Consider the following 22,537-nt stretch of genomic DNA (forward strand, 5'->3'; position numbering starts at 1 on the left):
TGGCAGACTGCTTCTGATGTAATTTAATTTTGTCAGCTGCTGAATTAATGGAGGGCAATTTAGTAGCTAGCTTAGCTTTAAGGAAAATGTAGACTTCTAAGGCATTTGGTCTTTGATCACTTGATTTAGAATCAATAGTTTTAATCATTACACCTTGACACCACAAGTGTCCATGTTCTCTATATCACTTTTCATGGACATGTAAGCAAATGACTGTCATTACAGATGAATTACAATCTTCCTTGGTCTCTCAATGCAGAATCATCACCATTGAAACTGTTCATTCAATTGTGACTGGTAGGTGTTTTCTGGTGTAAAGTTTGTTATCCGCCTTCCACAATTGTTGGTGCAATTCACTGTATTAAGGATGTTATAATTCAATGAATTTCACAATGGGTTTGTGTTACTAGAATAGTCTCAGTGATGTACATTTCTTTTTGCTGATGTTGATTTTTGATTCAATTATTTTTTATGTTTCTTGCAATTATCACATAAGGCCCAGCGAGGATTTGAACTTAGATCGCAGAAAATGATTAAATGACCGTTATACTAAGGATCAACATGCACTTTTCACCAGGAAAACTACATAATCTTTCTTAAGCACTGTTCTTAAAACGCAGGAAAATGCCTCTGTTCTTTGATAAATAGTTTATTACTAAATTTTCTGCAGGTCAATTTGGGCTAGGTGGCCTTGGTGATTTGTATTCATAAACATAACATACTTTCTTTAACACCTTTTTTAGATACAGTGCATGTTTTGGGAAAGCTTAAAAAGCAACATGTAGCTGGCAGGATTTGAACCTGCGCGGGGACACCCCAATGGATTTGGAGTCCATCGCCTTAACCACTCGGCCACAACTACAACCTTTTTGTTGGTTGTTACAAGCTGGAGTTCAAAAATATTATTTTTCTGGTTCACGATTGGCAGACTGCTTCTGATGTAATTTAATTTTGTCAGCTGCTGAATTAATGGAGGGCAATTTAGTAGCTAGCTTAGCTTTAAGGAAAATATAGACTTCTAAGGCATTTGGTCTTTGATCACTTGATTTAGAATCAATAGTTTTAATCATTACACCTTGACACCACAAGTGTCCATGTTCTCTATATCACTTTTCATGGACATGTAAGCAAATGACTGTCATTACAGATGAATTACAATCTTCCTTGGTCTCTCAATGCAGAATCATCACCATTGAAACTGTTCATTCAATTGTGACTGGTAGGTGTTTTCTGGTGTAAAGTTTGTTATCCGCCTTCCACAATTGTTGGTGCAATTCACTGTATTAAGGATGTTATAATTCAATGAATTTCACAACGTGTTTGTGTTACTAGAATAGTCTCAGTGATGTACATTTCTTTTTGCTGATGTTGATTATTGATTCAATTATATTTTATGTTTCTTGCAATTATCACATAAGGCCCAGCGAGGATTTGAACTTAGATCGCAGAAAATGACTAAATGATTATTATACTAAGGATCAACATGCACTTTTCACCAGGAAAACTACATAATCTTTCTTAAACACTGTTCTTAAAACGCAGGAAAAAGCCTCTGTTCTTTGATAAGTAGCTTATTACTAAATGGTCTGCAAGTCAATTTGGGCTAGGTAGCTTTGGTGATTTGTATTCATAAACATAACATACTTTCTTTAACACCTTTTTTTAGATACTTTGCATGTTTTAGGTAAGCTTGAAAAGCAACACGTAGCTGGCAGAATTTGAACCTGCGCAGGGACACCCCAATGGATTTCGAGTCCATCGCCTTAACCACTCGGCCACAACTACAACTTTTTTGTTGGTTGTTACAAGCTGGAGTTCAAAAATATTTTTTTTCTGGTTCACGATTGGCAGACTGCTTCTGATGTAATTTAATTTTGTCAGCTGCTGAATTAATGGAGGGCAATTTAGTAGCTAGCTTAGCTTTAAGGAAAATGTAGACTTCTAAGGCATTTGGTCTTTGATCACTTGATTTAGAATCAATAGTTTTAATCATTACACCTTGACACCACAAGTATCCATGTTCTCTATATCACTTTTCATGGACATGTAAGCAAATGACTGTCATTACAGATGAATTACAATCTTCCTTGGTCTCTCAATGCAGAATCATCACCATTGAAACTGTTCATTCAATTGTGACTGGTAGGTGTTTTCTGGTGTAAAGTTTGTTATCCGCCTTCCACAATTGTTGGTGCAATTCACTGTATTAAGGATGTTATAATTCAATGAATTTCACAACGTGTTTGTGTTACTAGAATAGTCTCAGTGATGTACATTTCTTTTTGCTGATGTTGATTATTGATTCAATTATTTTTTATGTTTCTTGCAATTATCACATAAGGCCCAGCGAGGATTTGAACTTAGATCGCAGAGAATGATTAAATGATTATTATACTAAGGATCAACATGCACTTTTCACCAGGAAATCTACATAATCTTTCTTAAGCACTGTTCTTAAAACGGAGGAAAAAGCCTTTGTTCTTTGATAAGTAGTTTATTACTAAATTTTCTGCAGGTCAATTTGGGGTAGGTGGCCTTGGTGATTTGTATTCATAAACATAACATACTTTCTTTAACACCTTTTTTTAGATACAGTGCATGTTTTGGGTAAGCTTGAAAAGCAACACGTAGCTGGCAGGATTTGAACCTGCGCGGGGACACCCCAATGGATTTCAAGTCCATCGCCTTAACCACTCGGCCACAACTACAACCTTTTTGTTGGTTGTTACAAGCTGGAGTTCAAAAATATTTTTTTTCTGGTTCACGATTGGCAGTCTGCTTCTGATGTAATTTAATTTTGTCAGCTGCTGAATTAATGGTGGCCAATTTAGTAGCTAGCTTAGCTTTAAGGAAAATATAGACTTCTAAGGCATTTGGTCTTTGATCACTTGATTTAGAATCAATAGTTTTAATCATTACACCTTGACACCACAAGTGTCCATGTTCTCTATATCACTTTTCATGGACATGTAAGCAAATGACTGTCATTACAGATGAATTACAATCTTCCTTGGTCTCTCAATGCAGAATCATCACCATTGAAACTGTTCATTCAATTGTGACTGGTAGGTGTTTTCTGGTGTAAAGTTTGTTATCCGCCTTCCACAATTGTTGGTGCAATTCACTGTATTAAGGATGTTATAATTCAATGAATTTCACAACGTGTTTGTGTTACTAGAATAGTCTCAGTGATGTACATTTCTTTTTGCTGATGTTGATTATTGATTCAATTATTTTTTATGTTTCTTGCAATTATCACATAAGCCCCAGCGAGGATTTGAACTTAGATCGCAGAAAATGATTAAATGATTATTATACTAAGGATCAACATGCACTTTTCACCAGGAAATCTACATAATCTTTCTTAAGCACTGTTCTTAAAACACAGGAAAAAGCCTCTGTTCTTTGATAAGTAGTTTATTACTAAATTTTCTGCAGGTCAATTTGGGCTAGGTGGCCTTGGTGATTTGTATTCATAAACATAACATACTTTCTTTAACACCTTTTTTAGATACAGTGCATGTTTTGGGTAAGCTTGAAAAGCAATACGTAGCTGGCAGGATTTGAACCTGCGCGGGGACACCCCAATGGATTTCGAGTCCATCGCCTTAACCACTCGGCCACAACTACAACCTTTTTGTTGGTTGTTACAAGCTGGAGTTCAAAAATATTTTTTTTCTGGTTCACGATTGGCAGACTGCTTCTGATGTAATTTAATTTTGTCAGCTGCTGAATTAATGGAGGGCAATTTAGTAGCTAGCTTAGCTTTAAGGAAAATATAGACTTCTAAGGCATTTGGTCTTTGATCACTTGATTTAGAATCAATAGTTTTAATCATTACACCTTGACACCACAAGTGTCCATGTTCTCTATATCACTTTTCATGGACATGTAAGCAAATGACTGTCATTACAGATGAATTACAATCTTCCTTGGTCTCTCAATGCAGAATCATCACCATTGAAACTGTTCATTCAATTGTGACTGGTAGGTGTTTTCTGGTGTTAAGTTTGTTATCCGCCTTCCACAATTGTTGGTGCAATTCACTGTATTAAGGATGTTATAATTCAATGAATTTCACAACGTGTTTGTGTTACTAGAATAGTCTCAGTGATGTACATTTCTTTTTGCTGATGTTGATTATTGATTCAATTATATTTTATGTTTCTTGCAATTATCACATAAGGCCCAGCGAGGATTTGAACTTAGATCGCAGAAAATGACTAAATGATTATTATACTAAGGATCAACATGCACTTTTCACCAGGAAAACTACATAATCTTTCTTAAACACTGTTCTTAAAACGCAGGAAAAAGCCTCTGTTCTTTGATAAGTAGCTTATTACTAAATGGTCTGCAAGTCAATTTGGGCTAGGTAGCTTTGGTGATTTGTATTCATAAACATAACATACTTTCTTTAACACCTTTTTTTAGATACTTTGCATGTTTTGGGTAAGCTTGAAAAGCAACACGTAGCTGGCAGAATTTGAACCTGTGCAGGGACACCCCAATGGATTTCGAGTCCATCGCCTTAACCACTCGGCCACAACTACAACTTTTTTGTTGGTTGTTACAAGCTGGAGTTCAAAAATATTTTTTTTCTGGTTCACGATTGGCAGACTGCTTCTGATGTAATTTAATTTTGTCAGCTGCTGAATTAATGGAGGGCAATTTAGTAGCTAGCTTAGCTTTAAGGAAAATGTAGACTTCTAAGGCATTTGGTCTTTGATCACTTGATTTAGAATCAATAGTTTTAATCATTACACCTTGACACCACAAGTGTCCATGTTCTCTATATCACTTTTCATGGACATGTAAGCAAATGACTGTCATTACAGATGAATTACAATCTTCCTTGGTCTCTCAATGCAGAATCATCACCATTGAAACTGTTCATTCAATTGTGACTGGTAGGTGTCTTCTGGTGTAAAGTTTGTTATCCGCCTTCCACAATTGTTGGTGCAATTCACTGTATTAAGGATGTTATAATTCAATGAATTTCACAACGTGTTTGTGTTACTAGAATAGTCTCAGTGATGTACATTTCTTTTTGCTGATGTTGATTATTGATTCAATTATTTTTTATGTTTCTTGCAATTATCACATAAGGCCCAGCGAGGATTTGAACTTAGATCGCAGAGAATGATTAAATGATTATTATACTAAGGATCAACATGCACTTTTCACCAGGAAATCTACATAATCTTTCTTAAGCACTGTTCTTAAAACGGAGGAAAAAGCCTTTGTTCTTTGATAAGTAGTTTATTACTAAATTTTCTGCAGGTCAATTTGGGGTAGGTGGCCTTGGTGATTTGTATTCATAAACATAACATACTTTCTTTAACACCTTTTTTTAGATACAGTGCATGTTTTGGGTAAGCTTGAAAAGCAACACGTAGCTGGCAGGATTTGAACCTGCGCGGGGACACCCCAATGGATTTCAAGTCCATCGCCTTAACCACTCGGCCACAACTACAACCTTTTTGTTGGTTGTTACAAGCTGGAGTTCAAAAATATTTTTTTTCTGGTTCACGATTGGCAGTCTGCTTCTGATGTAATTTAATTTTGTCAGCTGCTGAATTAATGGAGGGCAATTTAGTAGCTAGCTTAGCTTTAAGGAAAATATAGACTTCTAAGGCATTTGGTCTTTGATCACTTGATTTAGAATCAATAGTTTTAATCATTACACCTTGACACCACAAGTGTCCATGTTCTCTATATCACTTTTCATGGACATGTAAGCAAATGACTGTCATTACAGATGAATTACAATCTTCCTTGGTCTCTCAATGCAGAATCATCACCATTGAAACTGTTCATTCAATTGTGACTGGTAGGTGTTGTCTGGTGTAAAGTTTGTTATCCGCCTTCCACAATTGTTGGTGCAATTCACTGTATTAAGGATGTTATAATTCAATGAATTTCACAACGTGTTTGTGTTACTAGAATAGTCTCAGTGATGTACATTTCTTTTTGCTGATGTTGATTATTGATTCAATTATTTTTTATGTTTCTTGCAATTATCACATAAGGCCCAGCGAGGATTTGAACTTAGATCGCAGAAAATGATTAAATGATTATTATACTAAGGATCAACATGCACTTTTCACCAGGAAATCTACATAATCTTTCTTAAGCACTGTTCTTAAAACACAGGAAAAAGCCTCTGTTCTTTGATAAGTAGTTTATTACTAAATTTTCTGCAGGTCAATTTGGGCTAGGTGGCCTTGGTGATTTGTATTCATAAACATAACATACTTTCTTTAACACCTTTTTTAGATACAGTGCATGTTTTGGGTAAGCTTGAAAAGCAACACGTAGCTGGCAGGATTTGAACCTGCGCGGGGACACCCCAATGAATTTCGAGTCCATCGCCTTAACCACTCGGCCACAACTACAACCTTTTTGTTGGTTGTTACAAGCTGGAGTTCAAAAATATTTTTTTTCTGGTTCACGATTGGCAGACTGCTTCTGATGTAATTTAATTTTGTCAGCTGCTGAATTAATGGAGGGCAATTTAGTAGCTAGCTTAGCTTTAAGGAAAATATAGACTTCTAAGGCATTTGGTCTTTGATCACTTGATTTAGAATCAATAGTTTTAATCATTACACCTTGACACCACAAGTGTCCATGTTCTCTATATCACTTTTCATGGACATGTAAGCAAATGACTGTCATTACAGATGAATTACAATCTTCCTTGGTCTCTCAATGCAGAATCATCACCATTGAAACTGTTCATTCAATTGTGACTGGTAGGTGTTTTCTGGTGTTAAGTTTGTTATCCGCCTTCCACAATTGTTGGTGCAATTCACTGTATTAAGGATGTTATAATTCAATGAATTTCACAACGTGTTTGTGTTACTAGAATAGTCTCAGTGATGTACATTTCTTTTTGCTGATGTTGATTATTGATTCAATTATATTTTATGTTTCTTGCAATTATCACATAAGGCCCAGCGAGGATTTGAACTTAGATCGCAGAAAATGACTAAATGATTATTATACTAAGGATCAACATGCACTTTTCACCAGGAAAACTACATAATCTTTCTTAAACACTGTTCTTAAAACGCAGGAAAAAGCCTCTGTTCTTTGATAAGTAGCTTATTACTAAATGGTCTGCAAGTCAATTTGGGCTAGGTAGCTTTGGTGATTTGTATTCATAAACATAACATACTTTCTTTAACACCTTTTTTTAGATACTTTGCATGTTTTGGGTAAGCTTGAAAAGCAACACGTAGCTGGCAGAATTTGAACCTGCGCAGGGACACCCCAATGGATTTCGAGTCCATCGCCTTAACCACTCGGCCACAACTACAACTTTTTTGTTGGTTGTTACAAGCTGGAGTTCAAAAATATTTTTTTTCTGGTTCACGATTGGCAGACTGCTTCTGATGTAATTTAATTTTGTCAGCTGCTGAATTAATGGTGGCCAATTTAGTAGCTAGCTTAGCTTTAAGGAAAATGTAGACTTCTAAGGCATTTGGTCTTTGATCACTTGATTTAGAATCAATAGTTTTAATCATTACACCTTGACACCACAAGTGTCCATGTTCTCTATATCACTTTTCATGGACATGTAAGCAAATGACTGTCATTACAGATGAATTACAATCTTCCTTGGTCTCTCAATGCAGAATCATCACCATTGAAACTGTTCATTCAATTGTGACTGGTAGGTGTTTTCTGGTGTAAAGTTTGTTATCCGCCTTCCACAATTGTTGGTGCAATTCACTGTATTAAGGATGTTATAATTCAATGAATTTCACAACGTGTTTGTGTTACTAGAATAGTCTCAGTGATGTACATTTCTTTTTGCTGATGTTGATTATTGATTCAATTATTTTTTATGTTTCTTGCAATTATCACATAAGGCCCAGCGAGGATTTGAACTTAGATCGCAGAGAATGATTAAATGATTATTATACTAAGGATCAACATGCACTTTTCACCAGGAAATCTACATAATCTTTCTTAAGCACTGTTCTTAAAACACAGGAAAAAGCCTCTGTTCTTTGATAAGTAGTTTATTACTAAATTTTCTGCATTCAATTTGGGCTAGGTGGCCTTGGTGATTTGTATTCATAAACATAACATACTTTCTTTAACACCTTTTTTTAGATACTTTGCATGTTTTGGGAATGCTTGAAAAGCAACACGTAGCTGGCAGGATTTGAACCTGCGCGGGGACACCCCAATGGATTTCAAGTCCATCGCCTTAACCACTCGGCCACAACTACAACCTTTTTGTTGGTTGTTACAAGCTGGAGTTCAAAAATATTTTTTTTCTGGTTCACGATTGGCAGACTGCTTCTGATGTAATTTAATTTTGTCAGCTGCTGAATTAATGGCGGCCAATTTAGTAGCTAGCTTAGCTTTAAGGAAAATATAGACTTCTAAGGCATTTGGTCTTTGATCACTTGATTTAGAATCAATAGTTTTAATCATTACACCTTGACACCACAAGTGTCCATGTTCTCTATATCACTTTTCATGGACATGTAAGCAAATGACTGTCATTACAGATGAATTACAATCTTCCTTGGTCTCTCAATGCAGAATCATCACCATTGAAACTGTTCATTCAATTGTGACTGGTAGGTGTTTTCTGGTGTAAAGTTTGTTATCCGTCTTCCACAATTGTTGGTGCAATTCACTGTATTAAGGATGTTATAATTCAATGAATTTCACAACGTGTTTGTGTTACTAGAATAGTCTCAGTGCTGTACATTTCTTTTTGCTGATGTTGATTATTGATTCAATTATTTTTTATGTTTCTTGCAATTATCACATAAGGCCCAGCGAGGATTTGAACTTAGATCGCAGAAAATGATTAAATGATTATTATACTAAGGATCAACATGCACTTTTCACCAGGAAATCTACATAATCTTTCTTAAGCACTGTTCTTAAAACACAGGAAAAAGCCTCTGTTCTTTGATAAGTAGTTTATTACTAAATTTTCTGCAGGTCAATTTGGGCTAGGTGGCCTTGGTGATTTGTATTCATAAACATAACATACTTTCTTTAACACCTTTTTTAGATACAGTGCATGTTTTGGGTAAGCTTGAAAAGCAACACGTAGTTGGCAGGATTTGAACCTGCGCGGGGACACCCCAATGGATTTCAAGTCCATCGCCTTAACCACTCGGCCACAACTACAACCTTTTTGTTGGTTGTTACAAGCTGGAGTTCAAAAATATTTTTTTTCTGGTTCACGATTGGCAGTCTGCTTCTGATGTAATTTAATTTTGTCAGCTGCTGAATTAATGGAGGGCAATTTAGTAGCTAGCTTAGCTTTAAGGAAAATATAGACTTCTAAGGCATTTGGTCTTTGATCACTTGATTTAGAATCAATAGTTTTAATCATTACACCTTGACACCACAAGTGTCCATGTTCTCTATATCACTTTTCATGGACATGTAAGCAAATGACTGTCATTACAGATGAATTACAATCTTCCTTGGTCTCTCAATGCAGAATCATCACCATTGAAACTGTTCATTCAATTGTGACTGGTAGGTGTTTTCTGGTGTAAAGTTTGTTATCCGCCTTCCACAATTGTTGGTGCAATTCACTGTATTAAGGATGTTATAATTCAATGAATTTCACAACGTGTTTGTGTTACTAGAATAGTCTCAGTGATGTACATTTCTTTTTGCTGATGTTGATTATTGATTCAATTATTTTTTATGTTTCTTGCAATTATCACATAAGGCCCAGCGAGGATTTGAACTTAGATCGCAGAAAATGATTAAATGATTATTATACTAAGGATCAACATGCACTTTTCACCAGGAAATCTACATAATCTTTCTTAAGCACTGTTCTTAAAACACAGGAAAAAGCCTCTGTTCTTTGATAAGTAGTTTATTACTAAATTTTCTGCAGGTCAATTTGGGCTAGGTGGCCTTGGTGATTTGTATTCATAAACATAACATACTTTCTTTAACACCTTTTTTTAGATACTTTGCATGTTTTGGGTAAGCTTGAAAAGCAACACGTAGCTGGCAGGATTTGAACCTGCGCGGGGACACCCCAATGGATTTCAAGTCCATCGCCTTAACCACTCGGCCACAACTACAACCTTTTTGTTGGTTGTTACAAGCTGGAGTTCAAAAATATTTTTTTTCTGGTTCACGATTGGCAGACTGCTTCTGATGTAATTTAATTTTGTCAGCTGCTGAATTAACGGAGGGCAATTTAGTAGCTAGCTTAGCTTTAAGGAAAATATAGACTTCTAAGGCATTTGGTCTTTGATCACTTGATTTAGAATCAATAGTTTTAATCATTACACCTTGACACCACAAGTGTCCATGTTCTCTATATCACTTTTCATGGACATGTAAGCAAATGACTGTCATTACAGATGAATTACAATCTTCCTTGGTCTCTCAATGCAGAATCATCACCATTGAAACTGTTCATTCAATTGTGACTGGTAGGTGTTTTCTGGTGTAAAGTTTGTTATCCGCCTTCCACAATTGTTGGTGCAATTCACTGTATTAAGGATGTTATAATTCAATGAATTTCACAACGTGTTTGTGTTACTAGAATAGTCTCAGTGATGTACATTTCTTTTTGCTGATGTTGATTATTGATTCAATTATTTTTTATGTTTCTTGCAATTATCACATAAGGCCCAGCGAGGATTTGAACTTAGATCGCAGAAAATGATTAAATGATTATTATACTAAGGATCAACATGCACTTTTCACCAGGAAATCTACATAATCTTTCTTAAGCACTGTTCTTAAAACACAGGAAAAAGCCTCTGTTCTTTGATAAGTAGTTTATTACTAAATTTTCTGCAGGTCAATTTGGGCTAGGTGGCCTTGGTGATTTGTATTCATAAACATAACATACTTTCTTTAACACCTTTTTTAGATACAGTGCATGTTTTGGGTAAGCTTGAAAAGCAACACGTAGCTGGCAGGATTTGAACCTGCGCGGGGACACCCCAATGGATTTCAAGTCCATCGCCTTAACCACTCGGCCACAACTACAACCTTTTTGTTGGTTGTTACCACCTGGAGTTCAAAAATATTTTTTTTCTGGTTCACGATTGGCAGTCTGCTTCTGATGTAATTTAATTTTGTCAGCTGCTGAATTAATGGAGGCCAATTTAGTAGCTAGCTTAGCTTTAAGGAAAATATAGACTTCTAAGGCATTTGGTCTTTGATCACTTGATTTAGAATCAATAGTTTTAATCATTACACCTTGACACCACAAGTGTCCATGTTCTCTATATCACTTTTCATGGACATGTAAGCAAATGACTGTCATTACAGATGAATTACAATCTTCCTTGGTCTCTCAATGCAGAATCATCACCATTGAAACTGTTCATTCAATTGTGACTGGTAGGTGTTTTCTGGTGTAAAGTTTGTTATCCGCCTTCCACAATTGTTGGTGCAATTCACTGTATTAAGGATGTTATAATTCAATGAATTTCACAACGTGTTTGTGTTACTAGAATAGTCTCAGTGATGTACATTTCTTTTTGCTGATGTTGATTATTGATTCAATTATTTTTTATGTTTCTTGCAATTATCACATAAGGCCCAGCGAGGATTTGAACTTAGATCGCAGAAAATGATTAAATGATTATTATACTAAGGATCAACATGCACTTTTCACCAGGAAATCTACATAATCTTTCTTAAGCACTGTTCTTAAAATGCAGGAAAAAGCCTCTGTTCTTTGATAAGTAGTTTATTACTAAATTTTCTGCAGGTCAATTTGGGCTAGGTGGCCTTGGTGATTTGTATTCATAAACATAACATACTTTCTCTTTAACACCTTTTTTAGATACAGTGCATGTTTTGGGTAAGCTTGAAAAGCAACACGTAGCTGGTAGGATTTGAACCTGCGCGGGGACACCCCAATGGATTTCGAGTCCATCGCCTTAACCACTCGGCCACAACTACAACCTTTTTGTTGGTTGTTACAAGCTGAGTTCAAAAATATTTTTTTTCTGGTTCACGATTGGCAGACTGCTTCTGATGTAATTTAATTTTGTCAGCTGCTGAATTAATGGAGTGCAATTTAGTAGCTAGCTTAGCTTTAAGGAAAATATAGACTTCTAAGGCATTTGGTCTTTGATCACTTGATTTAGAATCAATAGTTTTAATCATTACACCTTGACACCACAAGTGTCCATGTTCTCTATATCACTTTTCATGGACATGTAAGCAAATGACTGTCATTACAGATGAATTACAATCTTCCTTGGTCTCTCAATGCAGAATCATCACCATTGAAACTGTTCATTCAATTGTGACTGGTAGGAGTTTTCTGGTGTAAAGTTTGTTATCCGCCTTGCACAATTGTTGGTGCAATTCACTGTATTAAGGATGTTATAATTCAATGAATTTCACAACGTCTCAGTGATGTACATTTCTTTTTGCTGATGTTGATTATTGATTCAATTATTTTTTATGTTTCTTGCAATTATCACATAAGGCCCAGCGAGGATTTGAACTTAGATCGCAGAAAATGATTAAATGATTATTATACTAAGGATCAACATGCACTTTTCACCAGGAAATCTACATAATCTTTCTTAAGCACTGTTCTTAAAACACAGGAAAAAGCCTCTGTTCTTTGATAAGTAGTTTATTACTAAATTTTCTGCAGGTCAATTTGGGCTAGGTGGCCTTGGTGATTTGTATTCATAAACATAACATACTTTCTTTAACACCTTTTTTAGATACAGTGCATGTTTTGGGTAAGCTTGAAAAGCAACACATAGCTGGCAGGATTTGAACCTGCGCGGGGACACCCCAATGGATTTCAAGTCCATCGCCTTAACCACTCGGCCACAACTACAACCTTTTTGTTGGTTGTTACAAGCTGGAGTTCAAAAATATTTTTTTTCTGGTTCACGATTGGCAGTCTGCTTCTGATGTAATTTAATTTTGTCAGCTGCTAATTAATGGAGGGCAATTTAGTAGCTAGCTTAGCTTTAAGGAAAATATAGACTTCTAAGGCATTTGGTCTTTGATCACTTGATTTAGAATCAATAGTTTTAATCATTACACCTTGACACCACAAGTGTCCATGTTCTCTATATCACTTTTCATGGACATGTAAGCAAATGACTGTCATTACAGATGAATTACAATCTTCCTTGGTCTCTCAATGCAGAATCATCACCATTGAAACTGTTCATTCAATTGTGACTGGTAGGTGTTTTCTGGTGTAAAGTTTGTTATCCGCCTTCCACAATTGTTGGTGCAATTCACTGTATTAAGGATGTTATAATTCAATGAATTTCACAACGTGTTTGTGTTACTAGAATAGTCTCAGTGATGTACATTTCTTTTTGCTGATGTTGATTATTGATTCAATTATTTTTTATGTTTCTTGCAATTATCACATAAGGCCCAGCGAGGATTTGAACTTAGATCGCAGAAAATGATTAAATGATTATTATACTAAGGATCAACATGCACTTTTCACCAAGAAATCTACATAATCTTTCTTAAGCACTGTTCTTAAAATGCAGGAAAAAGCCTCTGTTCTTTGATAAGTAGTTTATTACTAAATTTTCTGCAGGTCAATTTGGGCTAGGTGGCCTTGGTGATTTGTATTCATAAACATAACATACTTTCTTTAACACCTTTTTTAGATACAGTGCATGTTTTGGGTAAGCTTGAAAAGCAACACGTAGCTGGCAGGATTTGAACCTGCGCGGGGACACCCCAATGGATTTCAAGTCCAGCGCCTTAACCACTCGGCCACAACTACAACCTTTTTGTTGGTTGTTACAAGCTGGAGTTCAAAAATATTTTTTTTCTGGTTCACGATTGGAAGACTGCTTCTGATGTAATTTAATTTTGTCAGCTGCTGAATTAATGGAGGGCAATTTAGTAGCTAGCTTAGCTTTAAGGAAAATATAGACTTCTAAGGCATTTGGTCTTTGATCACTTGATTTAGAATCAATAGTTTTAATCATTACACCTTGACACCACAAGTGTCCATGTTCTCTATATCACTTTTCATGGACATGTAAGCAAATGACTGTCATTACAGATGAATTACAATCTTCCTTGGTCTCTCAATGCAGAATCATCACCATTGAAACTGTTCATTCAATTGTGACTGGTAGGTGTTTTCTGGTGTAAAGTTTGTTATCCGCCTTCCACAATTGTTGGTGCAATTCACTGTATTAAGGATGTTATAATTCAATGAATTTCACAACGTGTTTGTGTTACTAGAATAGTCTCAGTGATGTACATTTCTTTTTGCTGATGTTGATTATTGATTCAATTATTTTTTATGTTTCTTGCAATTATCACATAAGGCCCAGCGAGGATTTGAACTTAGATCGCAGAAAATGATTAAATGATTATTATACTAAGGATCAACATGCACTTTTCACCAGGAAATCTACATAATCTTTCTTAAGCACTGTTCTTAAAATGCAGGAAAAAGCCTCTGTTCTTTGATAAGTAGTTTATTACTAAATTTTCTGCAGGTCAATTTGGGCTAGGTTGCCTTGGTGATTTGTATTCATAAACATAACATACTTTCTTTAACACCTTTTTTAGATACAGTGCATGTTTTGGGTAAGCTTGAAAAGCAACACGTAGCTGGCAGGATTTGAACCTGCGCGGGGACACCCCAATAGATTTCGAGTCCATCGCCTTAACCACTCGGCCACAACTACAACCTTTTTGTTGGTTGTTACAAGCTGGAGTTCAAAAATATTTTTTTTCTGGTTCACGATTGGCAGACTGCTTCTGATGTAATTTAATTTTGTCAGCTGCTGAATTAATGGAGGGCAATTTAGTAGCTAGCTTAGCTTTAAGGAAAATATAGACTTCTAAGGCATTTGGTCTTTGATCACTTGATTTAGAATCAATAGTTTTAATCATTACACCTTGACACCACAAGTGTCCATGTTCTCTATATCACTTTTCATGGACATGTAAGCAAATGACTGTCATTACAGATGAATTACAATCTTCCTTGGTCTCTCAATGCAGAATCATCACCATTGAAACTGTTCATTCAATTGTGACTGGTAGGTGTTTTCTGGTGTAAAGTTTGTTATCCGCCTTCCACAATTGTTGGTGCAATTCACTGTATTAAGGATGTTATAATTCAATGAATTTCACAACGTGTTTGTGTTACTAGAATAGTCTCAGTGATGTACATTTCTTTTTGCTGATGTTGATTATTGATTCAATTATTTTTTATGTTTCTTGCAATTATCACATAAGGCCCAGCGAGGATTTGAACTTAGATCGCAGAAAATGATTATTATACTAAGGATCAACATGCACTTTTCACCAGGAAATCTACATAATCTTTCTTAAGCACTGTTCTTAAAATGCAGGAAAAAGCCTCTGTTCTTTGATAAGTAGTTTATTACTAAATTTTCTGCAGGTCAATTTGGGCTAGGTGGCCTTGGTGATTTGTATTCATAAACATAACATACTTTCTTTAACACCTTTTTTAGATACAGTGCATGTTTTGGGTAAGCTTGAAAAGCAACACGTAGCTGGCAGGATTTGAACCTGCGCGGGGACACCCCAATGGATTTCGAGTCCATCGCCTTAACCACTCGGCCACAACTACAACCTTTTTGTTGGTTGTTACAAGCTGGAGTTCAAAAATATTTTTTTTCTGGTTCACGATTGGCAGACTGCTTCTGATGTAATTTAATTTTGTCAGCTGCTGAATTAATGGAGGCCAATTTAGTAGCTAGCTTAGCTTTAAGGAAAATATAGACTTCTAAGGCATTTGGTCTTTGATCACTTGATTTAGAATCAATAGTTTTAATCATTACACCTTGACACCACAAGTGTCCATGTTCTCTATATCACTTTTCATGGACATGTAAGCAAATGACTGTCATTACAGATGAATTACAATCTTCCTTGGTCTCTCAATGCAGAATCATCACCATTGAAACTGTTCATTCAATTGTGACTGGTAGGTGTTTTCTGGTGTAAAGTTTGTTATCCGCCTTCCACAATTGTTGGTGCAATTCACTGTATTAAGGATGTTATAATTCAATGAATTTCACAACGTGTTTGTGTTACTAGAATAGTCTCAGTGATGTACATTTCTTTTTGCTGATGTTGATTATTGATTCAATTATTTTTTTATGTTTCTTGCAATTATCACATAAGGCCCAGCGAGGATTTGAACTTAGATCGCAGAGAATGATTAAATGATTATTATACTAAGGATCAACATGCACTTTTCACCAGGAAATCTACATAATCTTTCTTAAGCACTGTTCTTAAAACACAGGAAAAAGCCTCTGTTCTTTGATAAGTAGTTTATTACTAAATTTTCTGCATTCAATTTGGGCTAGGTGGCCTTGGTGATTTGTATTCATAAACATAACATACTTTCTTTAACACCTTTTTAGATACAGTGCATGTTTTGGGTAAGCTTGAAAAGCAACACGTAGCTGGCAGGATTTGAACCTGCGCGGGGACACCCCAATGGATTTCGAGTCCATCGCCTTAACCACTCGGCCACAACTACAACCTTTTTGTTGGTTGCTACAAGCTGGAGTTCAAAAATATTTTTTTTCTGGTTCACGATTGGCAGACTGCTTCTGATGTAATTTAATTTTGTCAGCTGCTGAATTAATGGAGGGCAATTTAGTAGCTAGCTTAGCTTTAAGGAAAATATAGACTTCTAAGGCATTTGGTCTTTGATCACTTGATTTAGAATCAATAGTTTTAATCATTACACCTTGACACCACAAGTGTCCATGTTCTCTATATCACTTTTCATGGACATGTAAGCAAATGACTGTCATTACAGATGAATTACAATCTTCCTTGGTCTCTCAATGCAGAATCATCACCATTGAAACTGTTCATTCAATTGTGACTGGTAGGTGTTTTCTGGTGTAAAGTTTGTTATCCGCCTTCCACAATTGTTGGTGCAATTCACTGTATTAAGGATGTTATAATTCAATGAATTTCACAACGTGTTTGTGTTACTAGAATAGTCTCAGTGATGTACATTTCTTTTTGCTGATGTTGATTATTGATTCAATTATTTTTTATGTTTCTTGCAATTATCACATAAGGCCCAGCGAGGATTTGAACTTAGATCGCAGAAAATGATTAAATGATTATTATACTAAGGATCAACATGCACTTTTCACCAGGAAATCTACATAATCTTTCTTAAGCACTGTTCTTAAAACGCAGGAAAAAGCCTCTGTTCTTTGATAAGTAGTTTATTACTAAATTTTCTGCAGGTCAATTTGGGCTAGGTGGCCTTGGTGATTTGTATTTATAAACATAACATACTTTCTTTAACACCTTTTTTTAGATACTTTGCATGTTTTGGGTAAGCTTGAAAAGCAACATGTAGCTGGCAGGATTTGAACCTGCGCGTGGACACCCCAATGGATTTCAATTCCATTGCCATAACCACTCGGCCACAACTACAACCTTTTTGTTGGTTGTTACAAGCTGGAGTTCAAAAATATTTTTTTTCTGGTTCACGATTGGCAGACTGCTTCTGATGTAATTTAATTTTGTCAGCTGCTGAATTAATGGAGGGCAATTTAGTAGCTAGCTTAGCTTTAAGGAAAATATAGACTTCTAAGCAATTTGGTCTTTGATCACTTGATTTAGAATCAATAGTTTTAATCATTACACCTTGACACCACAAGTGTCCATGTTCTCTATATCACTTTTCATGGACATGTAAGCAAATGACTGTCATTACAGATGAATTACAATCTTCCTTGGTCTCTCAATGCAGAATCATCACCATTGAAACTGTTCATTCAATTGTGACTGGTAGGTGTTTTCTGGTGTAAAGTTTGTTATCCGCCTTCCACAATTGTTGGTGCAATTCACTGTATTAAGGATGTTATAATTCAATGAATTTCACAACGTGTTTGTGTTACTAGAATAGTCTCAGTGAGGTACATTTCTTTTTGCTGATGTTGATTATTGATTCAATTATTTTTTATGTTTCTTGCAATTATCACATAAGGCCCAGCGAGGATTTGAACTTAGATCGCAGAAAATGATTAAATGATTATTATACTAAGGATCAACATGCACTTTTCACCAGGAAATCTACATAATCTTTCTTAAGCACTGTTCTTAAAACGCAGGAAAAAGCCTCTGTTCTTTGATAAGTAGTTTATTACTAAATTTTCTGCAGGTCAATTTGGGCTAGGTGGCCTTGGTGATTTGTATTCATAAACATAACATACTTTCTTTAACACCTTTTTTTAGATACTTTGCATGTTTTGGGTAAGCTTGAAAAGCAACACGTAGCTGGCAGCATTTGAACCTGCGCGTGGACACCCCAATGGATTTCAAGTCCATCGCCTTAACCACTCGGCCACAACTACAACCTTTTTGTTGGTTGTTACAAGCTGGAGTTCAAAAATATTTTTTTTCTGGTTCACGATTGGCAGACTGCTTCTGATGTAATTTAATTTTGTCAGCTGCTGAATTAATGGAGGGCAATTTAGTAGCTAGCTTAGCTTTAAGGAAAATATAGACTTCTAAGGCATTTGGTCTTTGATCACTTGATTTAGAATCAATAGTTTTAATCATTACACTTGACACCACAAGTGTCCATGTTCTCTATATCACTTTTCATGGACATGTAAGCAAATGACTGTCATTACAGATGAATTACAATCTTCCTTGGTCTCTCAATGCAGAATCATCACCATTGAAACTGTTCATTCAATTGTGACTGGTAGGTGTTTTCTGGTGTAAAGTTTGTTATCCGCCTTCCACAATTGTTGGTGCAATTCACTGTATTAAGGATGTTATAATTCAATGAATTTCACAACGTGTTTGTGTTACTAGAATAGTCTCAGTGATGTACATTTCTTTTTGCTGATGTTGATTATTGATTCAATTATTTTTTATGTTTCTTGCAATTATCACATAAGGCCCAGCGAGGATTTGAACTTAGATCGCAGAAAATGATTAAATGATTATTATACTAAGGATCAACATGCACTTTTCACCAGGAAATCTACATAATCTTTCTTAAGCACTGTTCTTAAAACGCAGGAAAAAGCCTCTGTTCTTTGATAAGTAGTTTATTACTAAATTTTCTGCAGGTCAATTTGGGCTAGGTGGCCTTGGTGATTTGTATTTATAAACATAACATACTTTCTTTAACACCTTTTTTTAGATACTTTGCATGTTTTGGGTAAGCTTGAAAAGCAACATGTAGCTGGCAGGATTTGAACCTGCGCGTGGACACCCCAATGGATTTCAATTCCATTGCCATAACCACTCGGCCACAACTACAACCTTTTTGTTGGTTGTTACAAGCTGGAGTTCAAAAATATTTTTTTCTGGTTCACGATTGGCAGACTGCTTCTGATGTAATTTAATTTTGTCAGCTGCTGAATTAATGGAGGGCAATTTAGTAGCTAGCTTAGCTTTAAGGAAAATATAGACTTCTAAGGCATTTGGTCTTTGATCACTTGATTTAGAATCAATAGTTTTAATCATTACACCTTGACACCACAAGTGTCCATGTTCTCTATATCACTTTTCATGGACATGTAAGCAAATGACTGTCATTACAGATGAATTACAATCTTCCTTGGTCTCTCAATGCAGAATCATCACCATTGAAACTGTTCATTCAATTGTGACTTGTAGGTGTTTTCTGGTGTAAAGTTTGTTATCCGCCTTCCACAATTGTTGGTGCAATTCACTGTATTAAGGATGTTATAATTCAATGAATTTCACAACGTGTTTGTGTTACTAGAATAGTCTCAGTGATGTACATTTCTTTTTGCTGATGTTGATTTTTGATTCAATTATTTTTTATGTTTCTTGCAATTATCACATAAGGCCCAGCGAGGATTTGAACTTAGATCGCAGAAAATGATTAAATGATTATTATACTAAGGATCAACATGCACTTTTCACCAGGAAAACTACATAATCTTTCTTAAGCACTGTTCTTAAAACGCAGGAAAAAGCCTCTGTTCTTTGATAAGTAGTTTATTACTAAATTTTCTGCAGGTCAATTTGGGCTAGGTGGCCTTGGTGATTTGTATTCATAAACATAACATACTTTCCTTAACACCTTTTTTAGATACAGTGCATGTTTTGGGTAAGCTTGAAAAGCAACACGTAGCTGGCAGGATTTGAACCTGCGCGGGGACACCCCAATGGATTTCGAGTCCGTCGCCTTAACCACTCGGCCACAACTACAACCTTTTTGTTGGTTGTTACAAGCTGGAGTTCAAAAATATTTTTTTTCTGGTTCACGATTGGCAGACTGCTTCTGATGTAATTTAATTTTGTCAGCTGCTGAATTAATGGAGGGCAATTTAGTAGCTAGCTTAGCTTTAAGGAAAATATAGACTTCTAAGGCATTTGGTCTTTGATCACTTGATTTAGAATCAATAGTTTTAATCATTACACCTTGACACCACAAGTGTCCATGTTCTCTATATCACTTTTCATGGACATGTAAGCAAATGACTGTCATTACAGATGAATTACAATCTTCCTTGGTCTCTCAATGCAGAATCATCACCATTGAAACTGTTCATTCAATTGTGACTGGTAGGTGTTTTCTGGTGTAAAGTTTGTTATCCGCCTTCCACAATTGTTGGTGCAATTTACTGTATTAAGGATGTTATAATTCAATGAATTTCACAACGTGTTTGTGTTACTAGAATAGTCTCAGTGATGTACATTTCTTTTTGCTGATGTTGATTATTGATTCAATTATTTTTTATGTTTCTTGCAATTATCACATAAGGCCCAGCGAGGATTTGAACTTAGATCGCAGAAAATGATTAAATGATTATTATACTAAGGATCAACATGCACTTTTCACCAGGAAATTTACATAATCTTTCTTAAGCACTGTTCTTAAAACGCAGGAAAAAGCCTCTGTTCTTTGATAAGTAGTTTATTACTAAATTTTCTGCAGGTCAATTTGGGCTAGGTGGCCTTGGTGATTTGTATTCATAAACATAACATACTTTCTTTAACACCTTTTTTTAGATACTTTGCATGTTTTGGGTAAGCTTGAAAAGCAACACGTAGCTGGCAGGATTTGAACCTGCGTGGGGACACCCCAATGGATTTCAAGTCCATCGCCTTAACCACTCGGCCACAACTACAACCTTTTTGTTGGTTGTTACAAGCTGGAGTTCAAAAATATTTTTTTTCTGGTTCACGATTGGCAGACTGCTTCTGATGTAATTTAATTTTGTCAGCTGCTGAATTAATGGAGGGCAATTTAGTAGCTAGCTTAGCTTTAAGGAAAATATAGACTTCTAAGGCATTTGGTCTTTGATCACTTGATTTAGAATCAATAGTTTTAATCATTACACCTTGACACCACAAGTGTCCATGTTCTCTATATCACTTTTCATGGACATGTAAGCAAATGACTGTCATTACAGATGAATTACAATCTTCCTTGGTCTCTCAATGCAGAATCATCACCATTGAAACTGTTCATTCAATTGTGACTGGTAGGTGTTTTCTGGTGTAAAGTTTGTTATCCGCCTTCCACAATTGTTGGTGCAATTCACTGTATTAAGGATGTTATAATTCAATGAATTTCACAACGTGTTTGTGTTACTAGAATAGTCTCAGTGATGTACATTTCTTTTTGCTGATGTTGATTATTGATTCAATTATTTTTTATGTTTCTTGCAATTATCACATAAGGCCCAGCGAGGATTTGAACTTAGATCGCAGAGAATGATTAAATGATTATTATACTAAGGATCAACATGCACTTTTCACCAAGGAAATCTACATAATCTTTCTTAAGCACTGTTCTTAAAATGCAGGAAAAAGCCTCTGTTCTTTGATAAGTAGTTTATTACTAAATTTTCTGCATTCAATTTGGGCTAGGTGGCCTTGGTGATTTGTATTCATAAACATAACATACTTTCTTTAACACCTTTTTTTAGATACAGTGCATGTTTTGGGAATGCTTGAAAAGCAACACGTAGCTGGCAGGATTTGAACCTGCGCGGGGACACCCCAATGGATTTCAATTCCATCGCCTTAACCACTCGGCCACAACTACAACCTTTTTGTTGGTTGTTACAAGCTGGAGTTCAAAAATATTTTTTTTCTGGTTCACGATTGGAAGACTGCTTCTGATGTAATTTAATTTTGTCAGCTGCTGAATTAATGGAGGGCAATTTAGTAGCTAGCTTAGCTTTAAGGAAAATATAGACTTCTAAGGCATTTGGTCTTTGATCACTTGATTTAGAATCAATAGTTTTAATCATTACACCTTGACACCACAAGTGTCCATGTTCTCTATATCACTTTTCATGGACATGTAAGCAAATGACTGTCATTACAGATGAATTACAATCTTCCTTGGTCTCTCAATGCAGAATCATCACCATTGAAACTGTTCATTCAATTGTGACTGGTAGGTGTTTTCTGGTGTAAAGTTTGTTATCCGCCTTCCACAATTGTTGGTGCAAATCCTCCTGTCTTATGGATGTTATAATTCAATGAATTTCACAACGAGTTTGTGTTACTAGAATAGTCTCAGTGATGT

At 35.6% G+C, this 22,537-nt stretch overlaps 24 non-coding genes across 24 annotated transcripts; all 24 read right to left on the reverse strand.

Moving 5' to 3' along the window:
• Nucleotides 1–780: 780 nt before the first annotated feature.
• On the reverse strand, nucleotides 781–862 carry TRNAW-CCA (transfer RNA tryptophan (anticodon CCA)). Its single transcript has one exon. It is a non-coding gene; the product is annotated as a tRNA-Trp (tRNA).
• Nucleotides 863–1,703: 841 nt separating this feature from the next.
• On the reverse strand, nucleotides 1,704–1,785 carry TRNAS-CGA (transfer RNA serine (anticodon CGA)). Its single transcript has one exon. It is a non-coding gene; the product is annotated as a tRNA-Ser (tRNA).
• Nucleotides 1,786–2,626: 841 nt separating this feature from the next.
• TRNAS-UGA (transfer RNA serine (anticodon UGA)) lies at nucleotides 2,627–2,708 on the reverse strand. Its single transcript has one exon. It is a non-coding gene; the product is annotated as a tRNA-Ser (tRNA).
• An 840-nt stretch (nucleotides 2,709–3,548) lies between these two features.
• TRNAS-CGA (transfer RNA serine (anticodon CGA)) lies at nucleotides 3,549–3,630 on the reverse strand. Its single transcript has one exon. It is a non-coding gene; the product is annotated as a tRNA-Ser (tRNA).
• Nucleotides 3,631–4,471: 841 nt separating this feature from the next.
• Nucleotides 4,472–4,553, reverse strand: TRNAS-CGA (transfer RNA serine (anticodon CGA)). Its single transcript has one exon. It is a non-coding gene; the product is annotated as a tRNA-Ser (tRNA).
• Nucleotides 4,554–5,394: 841 nt separating this feature from the next.
• On the reverse strand, nucleotides 5,395–5,476 carry TRNAS-UGA (transfer RNA serine (anticodon UGA)). Its single transcript has one exon. It is a non-coding gene; the product is annotated as a tRNA-Ser (tRNA).
• An 840-nt stretch (nucleotides 5,477–6,316) lies between these two features.
• Nucleotides 6,317–6,398, reverse strand: TRNAS-CGA (transfer RNA serine (anticodon CGA)). Its single transcript has one exon. It is a non-coding gene; the product is annotated as a tRNA-Ser (tRNA).
• An 841-nt stretch (nucleotides 6,399–7,239) lies between these two features.
• On the reverse strand, nucleotides 7,240–7,321 carry TRNAS-CGA (transfer RNA serine (anticodon CGA)). Its single transcript has one exon. It is a non-coding gene; the product is annotated as a tRNA-Ser (tRNA).
• Nucleotides 7,322–8,161: 840 nt separating this feature from the next.
• On the reverse strand, nucleotides 8,162–8,243 carry TRNAS-UGA (transfer RNA serine (anticodon UGA)). The gene has a single exon. It is a non-coding gene; the product is annotated as a tRNA-Ser (tRNA).
• An 840-nt stretch (nucleotides 8,244–9,083) lies between these two features.
• On the reverse strand, nucleotides 9,084–9,165 carry TRNAS-UGA (transfer RNA serine (anticodon UGA)). The gene has a single exon. It is a non-coding gene; the product is annotated as a tRNA-Ser (tRNA).
• An 841-nt stretch (nucleotides 9,166–10,006) lies between these two features.
• Nucleotides 10,007–10,088, reverse strand: TRNAS-UGA (transfer RNA serine (anticodon UGA)). The gene has a single exon. It is a non-coding gene; the product is annotated as a tRNA-Ser (tRNA).
• Nucleotides 10,089–10,928: 840 nt separating this feature from the next.
• TRNAS-UGA (transfer RNA serine (anticodon UGA)) lies at nucleotides 10,929–11,010 on the reverse strand. The gene has a single exon. It is a non-coding gene; the product is annotated as a tRNA-Ser (tRNA).
• Nucleotides 11,011–11,852: 842 nt separating this feature from the next.
• On the reverse strand, nucleotides 11,853–11,934 carry TRNAS-CGA (transfer RNA serine (anticodon CGA)). The gene has a single exon. It is a non-coding gene; the product is annotated as a tRNA-Ser (tRNA).
• An 819-nt stretch (nucleotides 11,935–12,753) lies between these two features.
• Nucleotides 12,754–12,835, reverse strand: TRNAS-UGA (transfer RNA serine (anticodon UGA)). Its single transcript has one exon. It is a non-coding gene; the product is annotated as a tRNA-Ser (tRNA).
• Nucleotides 12,836–13,674: 839 nt separating this feature from the next.
• On the reverse strand, nucleotides 13,675–13,756 carry TRNAS-UGA (transfer RNA serine (anticodon UGA)). The gene has a single exon. It is a non-coding gene; the product is annotated as a tRNA-Ser (tRNA).
• Nucleotides 13,757–14,596: 840 nt separating this feature from the next.
• Nucleotides 14,597–14,678, reverse strand: TRNAS-CGA (transfer RNA serine (anticodon CGA)). Its single transcript has one exon. It is a non-coding gene; the product is annotated as a tRNA-Ser (tRNA).
• Nucleotides 14,679–15,510: 832 nt separating this feature from the next.
• Nucleotides 15,511–15,592, reverse strand: TRNAS-CGA (transfer RNA serine (anticodon CGA)). Its single transcript has one exon. It is a non-coding gene; the product is annotated as a tRNA-Ser (tRNA).
• An 839-nt stretch (nucleotides 15,593–16,431) lies between these two features.
• Nucleotides 16,432–16,513, reverse strand: TRNAS-CGA (transfer RNA serine (anticodon CGA)). The gene has a single exon. It is a non-coding gene; the product is annotated as a tRNA-Ser (tRNA).
• An 841-nt stretch (nucleotides 16,514–17,354) lies between these two features.
• On the reverse strand, nucleotides 17,355–17,436 carry TRNAS-UGA (transfer RNA serine (anticodon UGA)). The gene has a single exon. It is a non-coding gene; the product is annotated as a tRNA-Ser (tRNA).
• An 841-nt stretch (nucleotides 17,437–18,277) lies between these two features.
• TRNAS-UGA (transfer RNA serine (anticodon UGA)) lies at nucleotides 18,278–18,359 on the reverse strand. The gene has a single exon. It is a non-coding gene; the product is annotated as a tRNA-Ser (tRNA).
• Nucleotides 18,360–19,199: 840 nt separating this feature from the next.
• TRNAS-UGA (transfer RNA serine (anticodon UGA)) lies at nucleotides 19,200–19,281 on the reverse strand. Its single transcript has one exon. It is a non-coding gene; the product is annotated as a tRNA-Ser (tRNA).
• Nucleotides 19,282–20,120: 839 nt separating this feature from the next.
• TRNAS-CGA (transfer RNA serine (anticodon CGA)) lies at nucleotides 20,121–20,202 on the reverse strand. The gene has a single exon. It is a non-coding gene; the product is annotated as a tRNA-Ser (tRNA).
• An 841-nt stretch (nucleotides 20,203–21,043) lies between these two features.
• Nucleotides 21,044–21,125, reverse strand: TRNAS-UGA (transfer RNA serine (anticodon UGA)). The gene has a single exon. It is a non-coding gene; the product is annotated as a tRNA-Ser (tRNA).
• Nucleotides 21,126–21,966: 841 nt separating this feature from the next.
• On the reverse strand, nucleotides 21,967–22,048 carry TRNAS-UGA (transfer RNA serine (anticodon UGA)). The gene has a single exon. It is a non-coding gene; the product is annotated as a tRNA-Ser (tRNA).
• Between the last annotated feature and the right edge of the window lie 489 nt (nucleotides 22,049–22,537).

The sequence above is a fragment of the Mixophyes fleayi genome, chromosome 10 (assembly GCF_038048845.1).
Source record: "Mixophyes fleayi isolate aMixFle1 chromosome 10, aMixFle1.hap1, whole genome shotgun sequence".
Taxonomy (NCBI): Eukaryota; Metazoa; Chordata; class Amphibia; order Anura; family Limnodynastidae; genus Mixophyes; species Mixophyes fleayi.